Source organism: Dipteris shenzhenensis, chromosome 28 (genome assembly GCF_047967505.1).
Source record: "Dipteris shenzhenensis isolate YYH24624 ecotype China chromosome 28, Dip_SZ_1.0, whole genome shotgun sequence".
Lineage (NCBI taxonomy): Eukaryota > Viridiplantae > Streptophyta > Polypodiopsida > Gleicheniales > Dipteridaceae > Dipteris > Dipteris shenzhenensis.
Window position 1 is genome coordinate 35,079,996 of NC_141623.1, and position 19,431 is coordinate 35,099,426.

A 19,431-nucleotide genomic window follows, 5' to 3' on the forward strand; every position below is an offset into this window, starting at 1 on the left:
AAATCTGTAAATTTTTCTCAAAACTATTTTAAATAATCCCTTATGTATATTTATTTCTATAAATTTTAGAAATAAAAAATATCCTTTTGTTGAACTCACGTGATAGGGTTACATATGATGAGTGACCCCCCCAAGCTTTTTTCAAGGCTCACGATTTTGGTCCAAAAAAGAGGAACTTTAACTGACCCCAATAAGGAAGCTCATGAAAGATCGATAGCCTCTTCATACTAGGAGGAGGTTCCTATCCATTTGCCCTCCAAGCTTGAATCCAATCACTTGCCTTCAAATATGAGGGTGGTGGATCAAGCTGACCTCCACGTGCGAGATGGTCGAGCAGAAGGTATCGAGCATGACCTTCATAAACGTTTTTCCTCAGATGTTTGGAGTAGCGTGCAAGCGATTTCAGAGCTAGTCCACAAACAGGACAAGCATGGTACCCACTTGTAACAAGTCCTGCATGCGTGCATGAATGTGTTAGTATAAGACATGCATGCGAGAGAGAGTCAAAAAAGCATAATCCCTTATTGTACATGTAAAGACACAACCACGTACCTGCGCACTCCCCATATCCTAGGTAGTCATGCATGGTCCACATCAAGATACCCCTGACCAAAATATCATTGGTATGTTTAGGAGCTCTAGAAATATCAAAGACCTGCACTCCTCTCCATAATATCTGTAACTCCTCTATCAAAGGTGCCATGTACACGTCCATATTTTTTGCCTTGTACTTTCTTGGCACAAGTAGTGCAAGCATGAGGTGTCCCTTTTTTATTGTTAGCCATGGTGGGATATTGTAATTCACCACGACTATGGGCCATGTCGACCAAGTTGTCGAGCGTAACCCGAAAGGATTCACACCGTCCTTGGCAAGCCCAAGATGTAAGTTGCGTGGCTCCCTCGCAAAGTCCGGCCACTGATTATCTATGTGCTTCCAAGCTACACAATCTGCAGGAATCCTCAATGTGTCATCGGTGGACCGATGAGATGCATGCCATGTCATCAACTCCGCTATGGATTTGCATCAGAACATGTGTTGTATTCTTGCAATGATGGGAAAGTGTCTCAAGACCTTTACTGGTATCCGCTCACCCTACAAGTCATCTCGATATCGTTGCTCCCCACACTTTGGACAACTAGCCAAATCTCCATGCTCATGACGAAAGAGAATACAATCATTACGGCAAGCATGGATGGTATCATAATCCATACCCACCGTTGTTAGCATCTTTTTCGCTTCATATCTTGATGCGGGCATGGTATTTGGTGCAGGCAACATCTTCTGGAGCAACCTATGACAATTCAAAACATACATAGGCTTCGAACAATGATGATTCGGTATACACTATCCAAATGATGATTCTCAAAACAAACAATATCCAAATAATGAGTCAAATCAATGCAAGAGCTAACCTCATTAAGGCCGAGACACTTGTATCCGACCACCCATACTTTACTCGTAGATTCAAGATTGAGAGACAAGCACGTAGTTTAGACATCCTAGCACCCTCGTACAATTGTGTTGATTGCAACTCTTGCATTTTGACCTCAGACTCTAACATCACGTGTATATGGGATGTAGTGCCCCTAAAAATGGAATCCATCATGTTGACCATACCCTGGTCATCATCCGGGAGACTATAGTCTTGCTGAAAGTGAGAAGGTATATGCGTACCCTCATCACCCTCCTCATCCTGTATTAAGATTTCGTGTAAATATAAGATCTTGTATTTCCAGGTATACAATAAGACTGCGAACTTAAATAGCTTTGACTTACCGATGGTCCATCAACACGTGCAACACCAACAGTGGGTACTAGTTCTGGCTCCTCCCCATACATACGCAAGTGGTGCATGATAATACCACATTGATGTTGTAATTCTCGTTTGCAATGAGTGCAATGATAGTATAACCTCTCCGTAAGCCACTTCGTGCTCCTGGGCATTGGTGCATCATTGGACGTTCCTTCCATCTACACTTATAAAATCACAACATAAGCATGAAGAAGAGATATTAACAGTTATAAAATAGCATCTATGAGCTTTTTTTCATGCTACAACAAAAAAGTGACTTAAAGCATCGCTATATAGCGACTTTTTGCTCTGTTCCGTTAGCGACGTTTTTAATTAAAAACGTCGCTATATAGCAACGGATGATCTTTTTTTCATGCTACAACAAAAAAGTGACTTAAAGCATCGCTATATAGCGACTTTTTGCTCTGTTCCGTCGCTATATAGCGACGTTTTTAATGAAAAACGTCGCTATATAGCAACGGATAAGCATCGCTATATAGCGACGCTGTGGGTTAAAACTTGAGACTCCCATCGTGCGGCGGTTTCTTTATCCTCTTCTCTAATCTCTCAAGTAAGCAAGCCAATCTCTCCTCCCACCTATTTTCAACGACCTCCCACCTATTTCCGACAACCTCCCACTCTATTCTCCACTCCTCACCCTTCTCCTAGCTCTTGTACTCCCTCTCTACCCTTTTCCCTCTTTGGTTTCTTGAAAGGAAGTTCTTCAAGAGGTGAGTTTGTTTCAACAATGTAGGTTATTTGTTTGTTAGCTTTAGTTTTGTGAGTGCTTCTCCTTGTATTGCTAAACCTGTAAACCAATTTTCATGCTTGTTTTCAAAGGATTGAAACAAAAAATGAGATTTCAAGAAAGAAAGAAGACTCACCTCTTTTCTGTATTTCTCTTCCTTCTCTTTCTCCTTGTCTCCTCAATCTCCTCCTTTCCTTGTCTCCTCAATCACCTCCTTTCAAGAAGTTACTTTTGTAATCTCCTCCTTCCTCTAACATCTTACTTGAAAAATGGGTTGTTTCCTCTCTTTTGTAGGGCCAGTCCACAACACCAAGCGAGGCGTACTATTTCAGGTAAGTGCTTCCTCTTTTTTCCATTTATTTTTTTTGTTATTTGCATTGGCCTACAGCTAGCGCCTTAAGCGCTAGCTACAGTGATGGGCGTAGGAACCCTCTCTTCCCCTCAATCTCTTTCCTTCTTCCCTCCTTCAATCTATTTCCTCCTCTTTTTCCCTCTTTCCTTTTCCTCTTCTTCTCTCTATCTTTCCCTCTTTTTCCCTCTTTCGTTTCCCTCTTCTTCTCTCTTTCCCCCTTCTCTTAAGCATAAACATAAGCATGAGCATAAGAATGCTTATGCTTATGCATGAGCATAAGAGAAGTAGACATATACTCATGCATAAGCATGAGCATATGTCTCTTTTTTCCTCTTTTCTCTTTCCCTCTTCTTCTCTCTTCCCTTTCCCTCTTTCCTTTCCCTCTTTCCTCTCTTTCCCCCTTCTCTTATGCTCATGCATAAGCATAAGCATGAGCATAAGAAAATGAGACATATGCTCATGCTTATGCTTATGCATGAGCATAAGAGAAGTAGACATATGCTCATGCATAAGCATGAGCATATATCTCTTTTTTCCCCCTTCTCTTATTCTCTCTTTCCCCCTTCTCTCTTTCCTCTCACTCTTTCCTTTCCCTCTTATTCTCTATTTCCCCCTTCTCTTATGCTCATGCATAAGCATAAGCATGAGCTTATGCTTATGCTTATATTTAAGCATAAGCATGAGCATAAAAAAATGAGATATATGCTCATGCTTATGCTTGTGCATGAGCATAAGAGAAGTAGACATATGCTCATGCATAAGCATGAGCATATGTCTCTTTTTTCCCCCTTCTCTTATTCTCTATTTCCCCCTTCTCTCTTTCCTTTCCCTCTTTCCTTTCCCTCTTATTCTCTTTTTCCCCTTCTCTTATGCTCATGCATAAGCATAAGCATGAGCTTACGCTTATGCTTATGCTTAAGCATAAGCATGAGCATAAGAAAATGAGACATATGCTCATGCTTATGCTTATGCATGAGCATAAGCGAAGTAGACATATGTTCATGCATGAGCATATGTCTCTTTTATCCCCCTTCTCTTATTCTCTCTTTCCCCCTTCTCTCTTTCCTTTCCCTCTTTCCTTTCCCACTTATTCTCTATTTCCCCCTTCTCTTATGCTCATGCATAAGCATAAGCATGAGCATAAGAAAATGAGACATATGCTCATGCTTATGCTTGTGCATGAGCATAAGAGAAGTGGACATATGCTCATGCATAAGCATGAGCATATGTCTCTTTTTTCCCCCTTCTCTTATTCTCTCTTTCCCCCTTCTCTCTTTCCTTTCCCTCTTTCCTTTCTCTCTTATTCTCTATTTCCCCCTTCTCTTATGCTCATGCATAAGCATAAGCATGAGCTTACGGTTATGCTTATGCTTAAGCATAAGCATGAGCATAAGAAAATGAGACGTATGCTCATGCTTATGCTTATGCATGAGCATAAGAGAAGTAGACATATGCTCATGCATAAGCATGAGCATATGTCTCTTTTTTCCCCCTTCACTTATTCTCTCTTTCCCCCTTCTCTCTTTCCTTTCCCTCTTATTCTCTATTTCCCCAGGCTTCTCTTATGCTCATGCACAAGCATAAGCATGAGCTTATGCTTATGCTTATGCTTAAGTATAAGCATGAGCATACGAAAATGAGACATATGCTCATGCTTATGCTTATGCATGAGCATAAGAGAAGTAGACATATGCTCATGCATAAGCATGAGCATATGTCTCTTTTTTCCCCCTTCTCTTATTCTCTCTTTCCCCCTTCTCTCTTTCCTTTCCCTCTTTCCTTTCCCTCTTATTCTCTATTTCCCCCTTCTCTTATGCTCATGCATAAGCATAAGCATGAGCATAAGAAAATGAGACATATGCTCATGCTTATGCTTATGCATGAGCATAAGCGAAGTAGACATAGGCTCATGCATAAGCATGAGCATATGTCTCTTTTTCCCCCCTTCTCTTATTCTCTCTTTCCCCCTTCTCTCTTTCCTTTCCCTCTTTCCTTTCCCTCTTATTCTCTATTTGCCCCTTCTCTTATGCTCATGCATAAGCATAAGCATGAGCATAAGAAAATGAGACATATCCTCATGCTTATGCTTATGCATGAGCATACGCGAAGTAGACATATGCTCATGCATGAGCATATGTCTCTTTTTTCCCCCTTCTCTTATTCTCTCTTTCCCCCTTCTCTCTTTCCCCCTTCTCTCTTTCCTTTCCCTCTTTCCTTTCCCTCTTATTCTCTATTTCCCCCTTCTCTTATGCTCATGCATAAGCATAAGCATGAGCATAAGAAAATGAGACATATGCTCATGCTTATGCTTGTGCATGAGCATAAGAGAAGTAGACATATGCTCATGCATAAGCATGAGGATATGTCTCTTTTTTCCCCCTTCTCTTATTCTCTGTTTCCTTTCCCTCTTTCCTTTTCCTCTTATTCTCTATTTCCTCCTTCTCTTATGCTCATGCATAAGCATAAGCATGAGCTTATGCTTATGCTTATGCTTAAGCATAAGCATGAGCATAAGAAAATGAGACGTATGCTCATGCTTATGCTTATGCATGAGCATAAGAGAAGTAGACATATGCTCATGCATAAGCATGAGCATATGTCTCTTTTTTCCCCCTTCTCTTATTCTCTCGTTCCCCCTTCTCTCACTACTACACACGCATCCTATTGCGACGTTTATGTACCGACGAATAGCACCCACTTAGCGTTAATCGTCGGTATAAAAATCGGGTGTCGTAAATCGTCGCTATATAGCGACTTTTGCTAAATAGTCGTTATATAGCAACTATTTAGCAAAAGTCGCTATATAGCGACGTCAGTAAAAGTCGCTATATAACGACATTTAAAAGTCGCTATATAGCAACACTGAGACAAAATATTATAGCGACGTTTTACAGAGAGTTTTTTTCTTTTTTTAAGGCCTTAAAAATTATTTTTTTCCAATGACAAAATTTTTAAAATTTTCAGACATGTTTGAGCTTATAGAGAATTAAAAAATGAGAGCATGTACATCAAGCTTTTGAAGCTCATATATTCATGTCGAAGTTTGAGATGAGAAAAATTAAATAAGAGCATTTACATCAACTGTTTCATCTTGAGCCAAGTCTAAGGCGCCAAGCAAGTCTATCTCCAACTCTATACAGAGTTGATCTCCTATATCATCATCGTACTCTAGTATTGTACGTTCACCTAAAAGTATTTGATCATCTTCTTCAATAAAGCTTAAGTGTGGTGATTGATCTTGATGATTGTTGTCTTCTTCGTCAATATCGTGATCTCCATCCTCCTCTCGTGCGATGTCATTATGTGCATCTTCCTCTTGCCTCATATGGTGATCTACATCTTCTTCGCTAGATTCATCAATTGGATCCGGCATTGGTAGTGGCATCTCCATATCCACATCTCGATCTTCAAATATTTGCTTACTTCGTGGTGCAACTTGGATCACGTACCACCATCTTGGATCAGAACGATCCGGATGAAAAACCACCTATATTGAAGATGGGTGCCAAATGTCGTCAATTATATATATATCAATGGACTTTAAAAATGAAAGCTTTGACTAATTATATCATTAGTATGCACCTGCTCACAGTGCTCGGGAAGAACAAAAGTATCACTTTCATCGGTCCAATGTTTGGTGGAGTCTATTGCAAAGAAACCGCTACTATCTTTTCTCACTGTCGCATGGGGACCATTGTAAGTAGTTCTAAACCATTTTACATCAAGAATGAAAATAGTAAATCGTCTGAAATCAATTTCATAGATGTCGCGTATGGTTCCACAATAATCCAACTGTGAGGAGAGAAGATTGGTATCCGAAGCACTTGCTCGGCTATCTTGTGTGAAGTTAGCCATGACTCCACAATCATACGTGACTCTCTTTGAATCGATGCGTTCCACGCGAAAATGTCGTCCATATGACCATAATGCACTGTACTTTTTGTACTGTAAAAGAGCATCATTAAATCAATGAAGATGCACCTATTTTATAGCATATATTGCCACAAATAATTACTTAATTACGTCAAGAGATAAGAAACTTACATGCACCATACATCCAGATGATAACTCCCGCTCGCGCTCGTTTATTGTCTCTCCATCACGTTCGGCTTTACGTACAGCTAGTTGTAGCCAATCAATTGACATGTGAGTAGGGATAAGAGCCAGATCTCGTGGATATGGTTGTGATCTCCTGTACATTACTCTGAATCTCGTCCTTGCATTTATTCTTTCTGCTTTGGCCACTTCATATCTCTCAATCCACTTATGCATCTCAGCGCTATTGAGGATACAAAACTTATTGAATTTCTCCATTTGCTCTTCGCTCATCTTTCTTTCAATCCCTTTTCCTTGGGGGACCTCGCCAATGATGCGATCATCATCCTTGTTGTGCCAAGCTTGCGGCATATCAGGATCCGTGGATGCAAGAAACTCTGTGATATATACTAATGACTCTTGCACAAGCCATCCCTCTGCCATGCTTGCTTCTGGTCTTGCTCTTTGTCTTACAAACCCCTTTAAAGTTTTCATAAACCGCTGGAGAAAAAACATCCATCGATTATGAACGGTACCTGCTATAGCCACCTCATCAACTATGTGCACAAGCAAGTGGACTTGAGTTGTCATAATGCTTGAGGGAAAGTGCTTCTCAAGCAAGCATACGGCTTCGATGGATTCCACCCTAGCCTTCTCGATGCTCGATATAGAGATCTCTTTTTGAGATATCCACCTATTTCACATGTCCATGCATATGTAAGATATTTGAGATATCCACCTATTTCACATGTCCATGAAGAAAATACATAATGCGAATTGATAGTAAGCATACCTCACAATACCACAGATCTTGAATATAGCATTTCTAACATCTTCTTGTAAGCACCCTTTTATTGTAATTGGAAGGATGAACTATCAAAGCAACAATGAAATCATGTCAACAATATAACATAATAATAATTACGCTAATGCATCACTATTATCGGTACACTAATTCTACTTAGAATACCTGTAAGACCTTGTGCCAATCATGGGACTTGAGGCCACTAAGCTTATTGTCCTTTGAAAATGCTCCTTTCAAGCAACGCATGTACCCTGTCGGTGTTTGAAAAGAGGCAATGTCTGCCTTGATCGCTGCCTCCTCCCTCGTAGAGAGGATCCACGTTGCTTTCGGGAGGACAACTTTTCCCGAAGCATGCACTTGGGGCCACAAACGAGACATCCTATTCATAGCACGCAAGTCTTCTCGCACTCCTCTCGAGTCCTTGGAACCAACCAAGTGTGCCCAAATGGTAGCCCCCACATTCTTAAAGATATGCATGGGATCCAAGAGATGATTGATTTGTAACTGACCCCAATAAGGAAGCTCGTGAAAGATCGATAGCCTCTTCATACCAGGAGGAGGTTCCTCTCCATTCTCCCTCCAAGCTTGAATCCAATCACTTGCTTTCAAATATGATGGTGGTGGATCAAGCTGACCTCCACGTGCGAGATGGTCGAGCGGAAGGTATCGAGCATGACCTTCATAAACATTTTTCCTCATATGTTTGGAGTAGCGTGCAAGCGATTTCAGAGCGGGTCCACAAACAGGACAAGCATGGTACCCACTTGTAACAAGTCCTTCACGCGTGCATGAATATGTTAGTACAAGACATGCGTGCAAAAGAGAGTAAAAAAAGCATAATCCCTCATTGTACATGTAAAGACATAACCACATACCTGCGCACTCTCCATATCCTGGGTAGTCATGCATGGTTCACATCAAGATACCCCTGACCAAAATATCATTGGTATGCCTAGGAGCTCTGGAAATATCAAAGACCTGCACTCCTCTCCATAATATCTGTAACTCCTCTATCAAAGGTGCCATGTACACGTCCATGTTTTTTGCCTTGTACTTTCCTGGAACAAGTAGTGCAAGCATGAGGTGTCCCTTTTTTATTGTTAGCCATGGTGGGATATTGTAATTCACCACGACTATGGGCCATGTCGACCAAGATGTCGAGCGTAACCCGAAAGGATTAACGCCGTCCATGGCTAGCCCAAGATGTAAGTTGCGTGGCTCCCTCGCAAAGTCCGGCCACTGATTATCTATGTGCTTCCAAGCTGCACAATCTGCGGGAATCCTCAATGTGTGATCAGTGGACCGATGAGATGCATGCCATGTCATCAACTCCGCTATGGATTTGCATCGAAACATGTGTTGTATTCTTGCAATGATGGGAAAGTGTCTCAAGACCTTTACCGGTATCCGCTCACCTTGCAAGTCATCTCTATATCGTTGTTCCCCACACTTTGGACAACTAGCCAAATCTCCATGCTCACGACGAAAGAGAATACAATCATTACGACAAGCATGGATGGTATCATAATCCATACCCACCGTTGTTAGCATCTTTTTCGCTTCATCTCTTGATGTGGGCATGGTATTTGGTGCAGGCAACATCTTTTGGAGCAACCTATGACAAAGACACTATCCAAATGATGATTCTCAAAACAAACAATATCCAAATAATGAGTCAAATTAATGCAAGGGCTAACCTCATTAAGGCCGAGACACTTGTATCCGACCACCCATACTGTACTTGTAGATTCAAGATTGAGAGACAAGCACGTAGTTTAGACATCCTAGCACCCTCGTACAATTGTGTTGATTGCAACTCTCGCATTTTGACCTCAGACTCTGACATCACGTGTACGTGGGATGTAGTGCCCCTAAAAATGGAATCCATCATGTCGACCATACCCTCGTCGTCATCCGGGAGACTATAGTCTTGTTGAGAGTGAGAAGGTATATGTGTACCCTCGTCACCCTCCTCATCCTGTCATAAGCTCATTCGTTTAAATAGAAGATCTTCTATTTCCGGGTATACAATAAGATTGCGAACTTAAATAGCTTTGACTTACCGATGATCCATCAACATGTGCAACACCAACGGGGGGTACTGGTTCCGGCTCCTCCCCATACATCCGCAAGTGGCGCATGATAATACGACGTTGATGTCGTACTTCTCGCTTGCAATGAGTGCAATGACAATATAACCTCTCTGTAAGCCACTTCGTGCTCCCGGGCGTTGGAGCATCATCGGATGAGCTTCCACTCGTCCCTTCCATCTACACTTATAAGACCACAACATAAGCATGAAGAGGAGATATTGACAATTATGAGCATAGCATGTTTAATTTGAGCTTCTCTTGAGGCCATATAAAAAAAATGACGTCGCTATATAGTAAGGATTGAAACTAAAAATCCTATATGGTAAGGCTATATAGTAAGAGAAGATATTGACAATTATAAGCATAGCATGTTTGAGCTTCACAAGAGGCTACACAAAAAAATAAACAGTAAGCGTCGTTATATAGCGACGCTCTGTTTCGTCGTTATATAGCGACGTTTTTAATTTAAAACGTCGCTATATAACGACGCTTTAAATAAAAAAAGTTGCTATATAGCGACGAAAAAGCGTCGCTATATAGCGACACTGTGGGTTAAAACCCGAAACGACGAAACCCGCGGCGTTTTTGCATAAGCCATTCCTAATCTCTACAGTAAGCAACCCAAAATCTCCTCCCACCTATTTCGACGACCTCCCATCTATTCCAGGCAACCTCCCACTCTATTTCCCACTCCTCACCCTTCTCCTACCTCTTGTACTCCCTCTCTCTCCTTTTTCCCTCTTTGGTTTCTAGGAAGAAAGTTCTTCAAAAGGTGAGTTTGTTTCAACAATGTAGGTTGTTTGTTTGTTAGCTTTGGTTTTGTGAGTATTTCTACTTGTATTGCTAAAGTGCTAAACTAGTTTTCATGCTTGATTTGAAATGATTGAAACCAAAAACGAAATTTCAAGAAAGAAAGAAAGAAAGAAAGAAAACTCACCTCTTTTTTTTCCCCTATTTCTTTCCTTCTCTTTCTCCTTGTCTCCTCAATCTTCTCTTTCCTTGTCTCCTTTCAAGAAGTTGCTTTTGTGATCTCCTCTTTCCACTAACATCTTATTTGAAAAAATGGGTTGTTTTCTCTCTTTTGTAGGGCCGGTCCACTACACCGAGCGGGACATACTCTCTCTTTTGTGGGGCCAGTCCACTACACCGAGCGGGACATACTTTTACAGGTAAGTGCTTCCTCTTCTTTCCATTTAATATATTTGTTATTTGCATTGGCCTGCAGCTAGCGCCTTAAGCGCTAGTTGCAGTAATGGGCGTATGAACCCTCTCTTCCCCTCTCTCTCTTTCCGTCTTCCCCCTTCTCTTTTTCTCATTTTCCCCCCTTCTCTTTTTTCCCTTATGCTCATGCAGAAAAAGAGAAAGAGCTTATGCGGAAAAAGAGAATGAGAGAAGCATAAGCTTCTCTCATTCTCTATTTCCGCATAAGCTCATGCGGAAACTTACGCATAAGCTCATGCTCATGCATGAGTATAAGATCCTTCTCTTTTTCCGCATGAGCATAAGCATGAGCTTATGCTTATGCCTATGCTTAAGCATAAGCATGAGCATAAGCTCATGCTTATGCTTAAGCATAGGCATAAGCATAAGCTCATGCTTATGCTCATGCGGAAAAAGAGAAGGAGCTTATGCTCATGCGGAAAAAGAGAATGAGAGAAGCTTATGCTTCTCTCATTCTCTTTTTCCGCATAAGCTCTTTCTCTTTTTCCGCATAAGCTCTTTCTCTTTCTCTCATGCGGAAAAAGAGAAGGAGCTTATGCTCATGCGGAAAAAGAGAAGGATCATGAGCATAAGCTCTTTCTCTTTTTCCGCATGAGCATAAGCTCCTTCTCTTATGCTTATGCTTATGAGCTTATGCGGAAAAAGAGAATGAGAGAAGCTTATGCTTATGCTTCTCTCATTCTCTTTTTCTGCATAAGCTCTTTCTCTTTTTCCGCATGAGCATAAGCATGAGCTTATGCTTATGCATAAGCATAAGCATAAGCATAAGCTCATGCTTATGCTCATGCATGAGCATGAGCTTATGCTTGTTACCGCATTAGCTTATGCAAAAATAGAGAAAGGGAGAAGCTTATGCTTCTCTCATTCTCTTTTTTCGCATAAGCTCCTTCTCTTTTTCCGCATGAGCATAAGCATGAGCATGAACTCATGCTTATGCTCATGCATGAGCATGAACTCATGCTTATGCTCATGCGGAAAAAGAGAAGGAGCTTATGCTCATGCGGAAAAAGAGAAGGAGCATGAGCATAAGCTCTTTCTCTTTTTCCGCATGAGCATAAGCTCCTTCTCTTATGCTTATGCTTATGAGCTTATGCGGAAAAAGAGAATGAGAGAAGCTTATGCTTATGCTTCTCTCATTCTCTTTTTCTACATAAGCTCTTTCTCTTTTTCCACTCGTCCCTTCCATCTACACTTATGCTTATGCTTATGCTCTTTTTCCTCATAAGCATAAGCATAAGCATAAGCATAAGCTCATGCTCTTTTTCCGCATTCTCACACTTAAGCCTATGCTTAAGTGTGAGAATGCGGAAAAAGAGCATGAGCTTATGCTTATGCTTAAGCACAAGCATAAGCTCATGCTCTTTTTCCTCATGCTTAAGCATAAGCATAAGCATAAGCATAAGCATGAGCTTATGCTTATGCTTATGCATGAGCATAAGCATGAGCATGAACTCATGCTTATGCTCATGCATGAGCATGAGCTTATGCGTAAGTTTTCGCATGAGCTTATGCGGAAAAAGAGAATGAGAGAAGCTTATGCTTCTCTCATTCTCTTTTTCCGCATAAGCTCTTTCTCTTTTTCCGCATGAGCATAAGCTCCTTCTCTTTTTCCGCATGAGCATGAGCTTATGCGTAAGTTTCCGCATAAGCTCTTTCTCTTTTTCCGCATGAGCATGAGCTTATGCTTGTTTCCGCATGAGCTTATGCGAAAATAGAGAGTGCGAGAAGCTTATGCTTCTCTCATTCTCTTTTTCCGCATAAGCTCCTTCTCTTTTTCCGCATGAGCATAAGCTCATGCTTATGCTCATGCATGAGCATGAGCATGAGCTTATGCTTGTTTCCGCATGAGCTTATGCGGAAATAGAGAAAGGGAGAAGCTTATGCTTCTCTCATTCTCTTTTTCCGCATGAGCATAAGCTCCTTCTCTTTTTTCGCATGAGCATAAGCATGTGTTTATGCTTATGCTTATGCTTAAGCATAAGCATGAGCATAAACTCATGCTTATGCTCATGCATGAGCATGAGCTGATGCGTAAGTTTCTCACTCTATTTCCTTTTCTCCTTTTCCCACTCTATTTCCCCCTTCTCTCCTTCTCCCATGAGCATGAGCATGAGCATGGTCTGCATAAGCTCATTCTCCTTTTCCCACTCTATTTCCCCCTTCTCTCCTTCTCTATTTTCCCTCATCTCTTTCCCCTTCTCTATTTCCCCCTTCTCTCATTCTCTATTTCCTCATTCTCATTCTTTTCTTTCCTTAACATCTCATTTCCCTCTTATCTTTCCCTCTTCTTTCCCTCTTTCCTTTCCCTCTTCTTTCATTTCCCTCTTCTTTCTTCTTGCCTATGCCTATGCCTATGAGAATGCTCATGTTTGTTTTTTGTTTTCTATTTTCGTGTTTGTGTCTATGTTAGACATGGGATCACGTCGCTCATCGGACGAGTACGGACAGCCTCGCAGGAGGAGAGCTCACGATCTATATGCTCCAGAGGACTTTGATTCCTCTCGGGCGACTACCCCGAGGAGTACCCCTGGTCCGACTCCTCTCGGTCCTAGCACTGCGACTACCCCTGGTCTGACCCCTCTTCCACGTAGCACTGCGACTACCCCTCAGGGGACTCCTTTGCTAGCCACGCATGGCTTTGTCGGGACTCCCGACGAGTTTGTAGCGCAGATGAGCGATGAGGAGGCAGCGAGATTCTTCTCTCTGCTCTCTCAGAGGACCTCCGCAATTCCTTCCCCTACACCGACGGGTGGACGTACTGCCCAGCCATCCCCTCGCGCCCCTTCGACCGCGGGATCATCACCTGCGCATGCCTCCCGCAAGGGAAGGAAGAGTAGGATGGGCGGCTCATGTTGTGCTGACTCAGGAGATGTAGACGAGTCAGCACACTCACGCTCCTTTAGGTCTCCACTTGGTCCGGAGACACAGTATCAGTCAGGTCCCTTTCCCTCTCCTACTCCCACAGCTACTCCTCGATCCGGAAGCGGTCGCGCAGCTTCCACTCCTTCAGACTCTGCTACCGTCAGTCCCCCTTACTCATCAGGGGATCTCTCCTATCAAATCACATCTGCCGAAGAGATAATAGAAGACAAAAAGGGCAAAGCAGTGATGGCCGCCATGAGGAGGTTGATGAGTCATCACTTCAAGAGCGGCATAAATATCGATTGGCGGTATCAAGATGCCCAAAAGAAGCAGGCGGTGATCGATGAGTTAAAACAAAGATATCCTAATCCGCCAAATGTGGAGTTTAATAACAATTATATGCTCGAGCGCATGGGTTTGGTCCTAAAGCATCGCAGATCAACCTTGCGTACTTCCATTACAAAGGGGTTGGCTAAACCCAGCTGGGCAGACAAAGCTGATTGGAAGTACTTCAAGAAGCAACATAGGGACCATCCCGAAATGTTCGAGGGTCAGAGGAGGGATGCGAAGAGACGGCTGGACGTCGTAGGTACTTCGCACTTTGGTGCAGGCGGACGGTATGCGTTCGAGGCAACCGTGGTAAGTCTACTTCTTCCCATTTAATGTATTGTTCTATTTGTTTTACTTACATATTACATGCACTTTAGCTAACTCTAACTCTCGTAAATTGGATCCACAGCAAGCTGCGATGGGTCGGCTTCCTATGGATGCAGAGACACGGCGCGCATTTCGGATAGGAACAAGGCCATGGTTCATTGAGCAAGAGGCAATGGGAGCGACAGTCGATTGGGCTGAGGTGGCTGCTCGCACGGTATAAGTTTACTCCTACTTGTAATCTCACTTTTTAATTTAAGTTCCAATCTAATTTTTGAATTATATGGTTCACTCTTAGGGTCAAAGCTCAAGCGTCCCATCATCAGAGACGAGCGATCAACAGGGGCAAGGATCGGACGCAGGTGCCGAGGACGAGGGAGAAGACGCAGGTGTCGGGGACGAGGGAGAAGACGTAGGTGTCGAGGACCAAGGAACAGGCCATCAAGACGATTCGGATTCGGATTCGGATTAGTAGTGGTAGTAGCTCATTGTATATCCGCTCGTTTGAGCAATTTTGTATCGCCCTTTCACAGGGTAATTTTGTTACAAACACAGTTGTATATGTATATGCATTTCTTCCTCATCGTTCACAAGAACAATTTTGTATCATCCTGCAAGATGCGGAAATTTTGTTATAGAAAACTTTCTTTTGTAATTACAAAAAAAAAAAAAGGATTAGTGGGGCTAAACAGGGCCAAAAGGAAGCCCTGTTTAGCCCCACTAACCCTTTTTTTTTACTTCTGTTAATCGTCGCTATATAGCGACGTTTACCAGTGTCGCTATATAGCGACGATTAACAGTGTCGCTATATAGCGACGTTTACATCGTCGCTATATAGCGACGATTAACAGCGTCGCTATATAGCGACGATTTATAGCGACGCTCCTTTTCCGACGATTTTAACGACTTTTATAGCGACCTTTGCGCCCGTGAAAAAAAAAAAATTAATGTAAAAAGCGTCGGTATTTCCGTCGGAAAATGACCTATGCCTTGTAGTGTCTCTTTCGTTTCCCTCTTTCCTTTTCCTCTTATTCTCTATTTCCCCCTTCTCTTATGCTCATGCACAAGCATAAGCATGAGCTTATGCTTATGCTTATGCTTAAGCATAAGCATGAGCATAAGAAAATGAGACATATGCTCATGCTTATGCTTATGCATGAGCATAAGCGAAGTAGACATATGCTCATGCATAAGCATGAGCATATACATGTCTCTTTTTTCCCCCTTCTCTTATTCTCTCTTTCCCCCTTGTCTCTTTCCTTTCCCTCTTTCCTTTCCCTCTTATTCTCTATTTCCCCCTTCTCTTATGCTCATGCATAAGCATAAGCATGAGCTTATGCTTATGCTTATTCTTAAGCATAAGCATGAGCATAAGAAAATGAGACATATGCTCATGCTTATGCTTATGCATGAGCATAAGTGAAGTAAACATAGGCTCATGCATAAGCATGAGCATATGTCTCTTTTTTCCCCCTTCTCTTATTCTCTCTTTCCCCCTTCTCTCTTTCCTTTCCCTCTTTCCTTTCCCTCTTATTCTCTATCTCCCACTTCTCTTATGCTCATGCATAAGCATAAGCATGGCATAAGAAAATGAGACATATGCTCATGCTTATGCTTATGCATGAGCATAAGCAAAGTAGACATATGCTCATGCATAAGCATGAGCATATGTCCCTTTTTTCCCCCTTCTCTCTTTCTCTCTCTCTTTCCTCTTTTCCAATCTCTCCTTCCTTTCCCTCTATTTCCTTCTTTCTTTCCCTCTTTTTCCCTCTTTCCTTTCCCTCTTCTTCTCTCTTTCCCCCCTCTTATGCTCATGCATAAACATAAGCATGAGCATGAGAATGCTTATGATTATGCATGAGCATAAGAGATTCCTCTTCTCTTTTTTCCCCTTTCTCTCTTTTTCTCCCTCTTTCCTTTTTTCCAATCTCTCCTTCCTTTCCCTCTTCTTCTATCTTTCTTTCCCTCTTTTGCCCTCTTTCCTTTCCCTCTTCTTCTCTCTTTCCCTGTTCTCTTATGCTCATGCATAAACATAAGCATGAGCATAAGAATGCTTATGCTTATGCATGAGCATAAGAGATTCCTCTTCTCTTATGCTCTTCTCTCATTTCCCTCTTCTCTTCCCTCTTCTTCAGATTCCTTTTCTCTTCCTCTTCTTCTCTCTTTCCCCCTTCTCTTATGCTCATGCATAAACATAAGCATGAGCATAAGAATGCTTGTGCTTATGCATGAGCATATGTCTCTTTTTTTCCGCTTCTCTTATTCTCTCTTTCCCCCTTCTCTTATTCTCTCTTCTTTCTCTCTTCTTCCTCTTCTTCTCTCTTCTCCTCTCTTCCCCTCTCCTTTCCCTCTTCTTTCTCTCTTCTTTCTCTCTTCTTTCTCTCTTTTTCCTCTTCTCTCCCTCTTCTTCCTCTTCTTCCTCTTCCTTTCTCTCATCTCTCCTCTTCTTTCCCTCTTTCCTTTCCCTCTTCTTCTTCTTCTCCTCCCCCTTCTCTTTTCCCTCTTCTCTCCCTCTTCTTCAGATTCCTCTTCCTCTTCTTCCTCTTCCTCTTCCTCTTCTTCCTCTTCTCTTCCTCTTTGCCTATGCCTATGCCTATGCCTATGCTTATGTTTGTTTTTTTGTTTTTTGTTTTCGTGTTTGTGTCTATGTTAGACATGGGATCACGTCGCTCATCCGACGAGTACGGACAGCCTCGCAGGAGAAGAGATCAGGATCTTTATGCTCTAGAGGACTTTGATTTCTCTCAAGCGACTACACCGAGGAATACCCCTGGTCCGACTCCTCTCGGACCTAGCACTACGACTACCCCTGGTCCAACTCCTCTTCCATGTAGCACTGCGACTACCCCTCAGGGAACTCCTTTGCTAGCTGCACATGGCTTTTTCGGGAGTCTCGACGAGTTTGTAGTGCAGATGAGCGATGAGAAGGTAGCGAGATTCTTCTCTCTGCTATCTCAGAGGACCTCAGTAGTTCCCTCCCCTACACCAATGGCTGGACGTACTACCCAGCCGTCCCCTCATGCCCCTTTGATCGATGGGTCATCACCTATGCATGCCTCTCATAAGGGAAGGAAGAGTAGGAAGGGCAGCTTATGTTGTGCTGACTCGGGAGATGTAGACGAGTCAGCACACTCACGTTCCTACAGGTCTCCACTTGGTCCGGAGACACAGTATCAGTTAGGTCCCTTTTCCTCTCCTACTCCCACTGCTACTCCTCGCTCCGGAAGCGCTCGCGTAGCTTCCACTCCTTTTGACTCTGCTACCATCAGTCGTCCTTACTCATCAAGGGATCTCTCCTATCAAATCACAGCTGCCGGAGAGATAATAAAAGATAGAAAGGGCAAAGCAATGATGGCCACCATGAGGAGGTTGATGAGCCATCACTTCAAGAGCAGCATTGCTACCGATTGGTGGTATCAAGATGGCCAAAAGAAGCAGGCGGTCATCGATGAGTTAAAACAAAAATACCCGAGCCCGCCAAATTGGGAGTTTAATGAGGATTATATGCGAGAGTGCATGGGTTTGGTCTTGAAGTATCGTAGATCAACCTTGCGTACTTCCATCACAAAGGGGTTGGCTAAACCCAGCTGGGCAGATAAAGCTGATTGGAAGTTCTTCAAGAAGAAAAATAGGGACCATCCCGAATTGTTCGAGGGTCAGAGGAGGGCTGCGAAGAGACGGCTAGATGTCATAGGTACTTTGCACTTTGGTGCAGGCGGACGGTTGGCATTTGAGGCAACTGTGGTAAGTCTACTTCTTCTCATTTAATGTATTGTTCTATTTGTTTTACTACATATTACATGCATTTTAGCTAACTCTAACTCTCATAAATTGGATCCACAGCAAGCTGCAATGGGTTGTCTTCCTATAGATGTAGAGACGCAATGCACATTTCGGATAGGAACAAAGCCGTGGTTTATTGAGCAAGAGGCAATGGGAGCAACGGTTGATTGGGCTGAGGTGGCTGCTCGCACGGTATAAGTTTACTCCTACTTGTAATCTCACTTTTTAAATTTTTTTATTCTTTAAGTTCCAATCTAAATTTTGATTTATATGGTTCACTCTTAGGGTCAAAGCTCAAGCCTCCCATCATCGGAGGAGAGCGATCAACAGGGCCAGGGATCAGACGCACGTGATGAGGATGAGGGAGAAGACGTAGCTATCGAGGACCAAGGAACAGGCCAACAAGACGAGGACGATTCGAATTCGGATGAGTAGTAGTAGTAGTAGTGGCAGTAGCATTTTCTTTGCCCTGTATGTCATTTTGTATATCCGCTCGTTTGAGCAATTTTGTATCACCCTTTTGAAAGGGTAATTTTGTTACAAACAATGTTGTATATGTCCGACATGTATATGCTTCTGTTACTTGATCATTTCATTTGAGCGATTTTGTATCACCCTTTTCGCAAGGGAAATTTTGTTATAAAAAAATTTTGTTTTGTAATTACAAAAAAAAAAAGGATTAGTGGGGCTAAACAGGGCCATAGCAAGCCCTGTTTAGCCCCACTAATCCTTTTTTTTTAGTTCTGTTAATCGTTGCTATATAGAGACGTTTACCAATGTCGCTATATAGCGACGATTAACAGTGTCACTATATAGCAACGTTTGTCATCGTCACTATATAGCGACGCTTTATAATGATGGTTCTTTTTCGACGCTTTTAGCAACTCTTATAGCGATGTTTGCACCCGTGAAAAAAAAAATTTAATGTAAAAAGCATCGATATTTTCATCGGAAAATGGCCTATGCCTTGTAGTGATAGACTCATGCCATTCAGCCTTTGTAATGCCCCGACCACATTTTACGAGTCATGTTCATAGCTTTCGAGTCATTTTTGAATAAGTTTTTATAGGTGTTCTTGGATGATT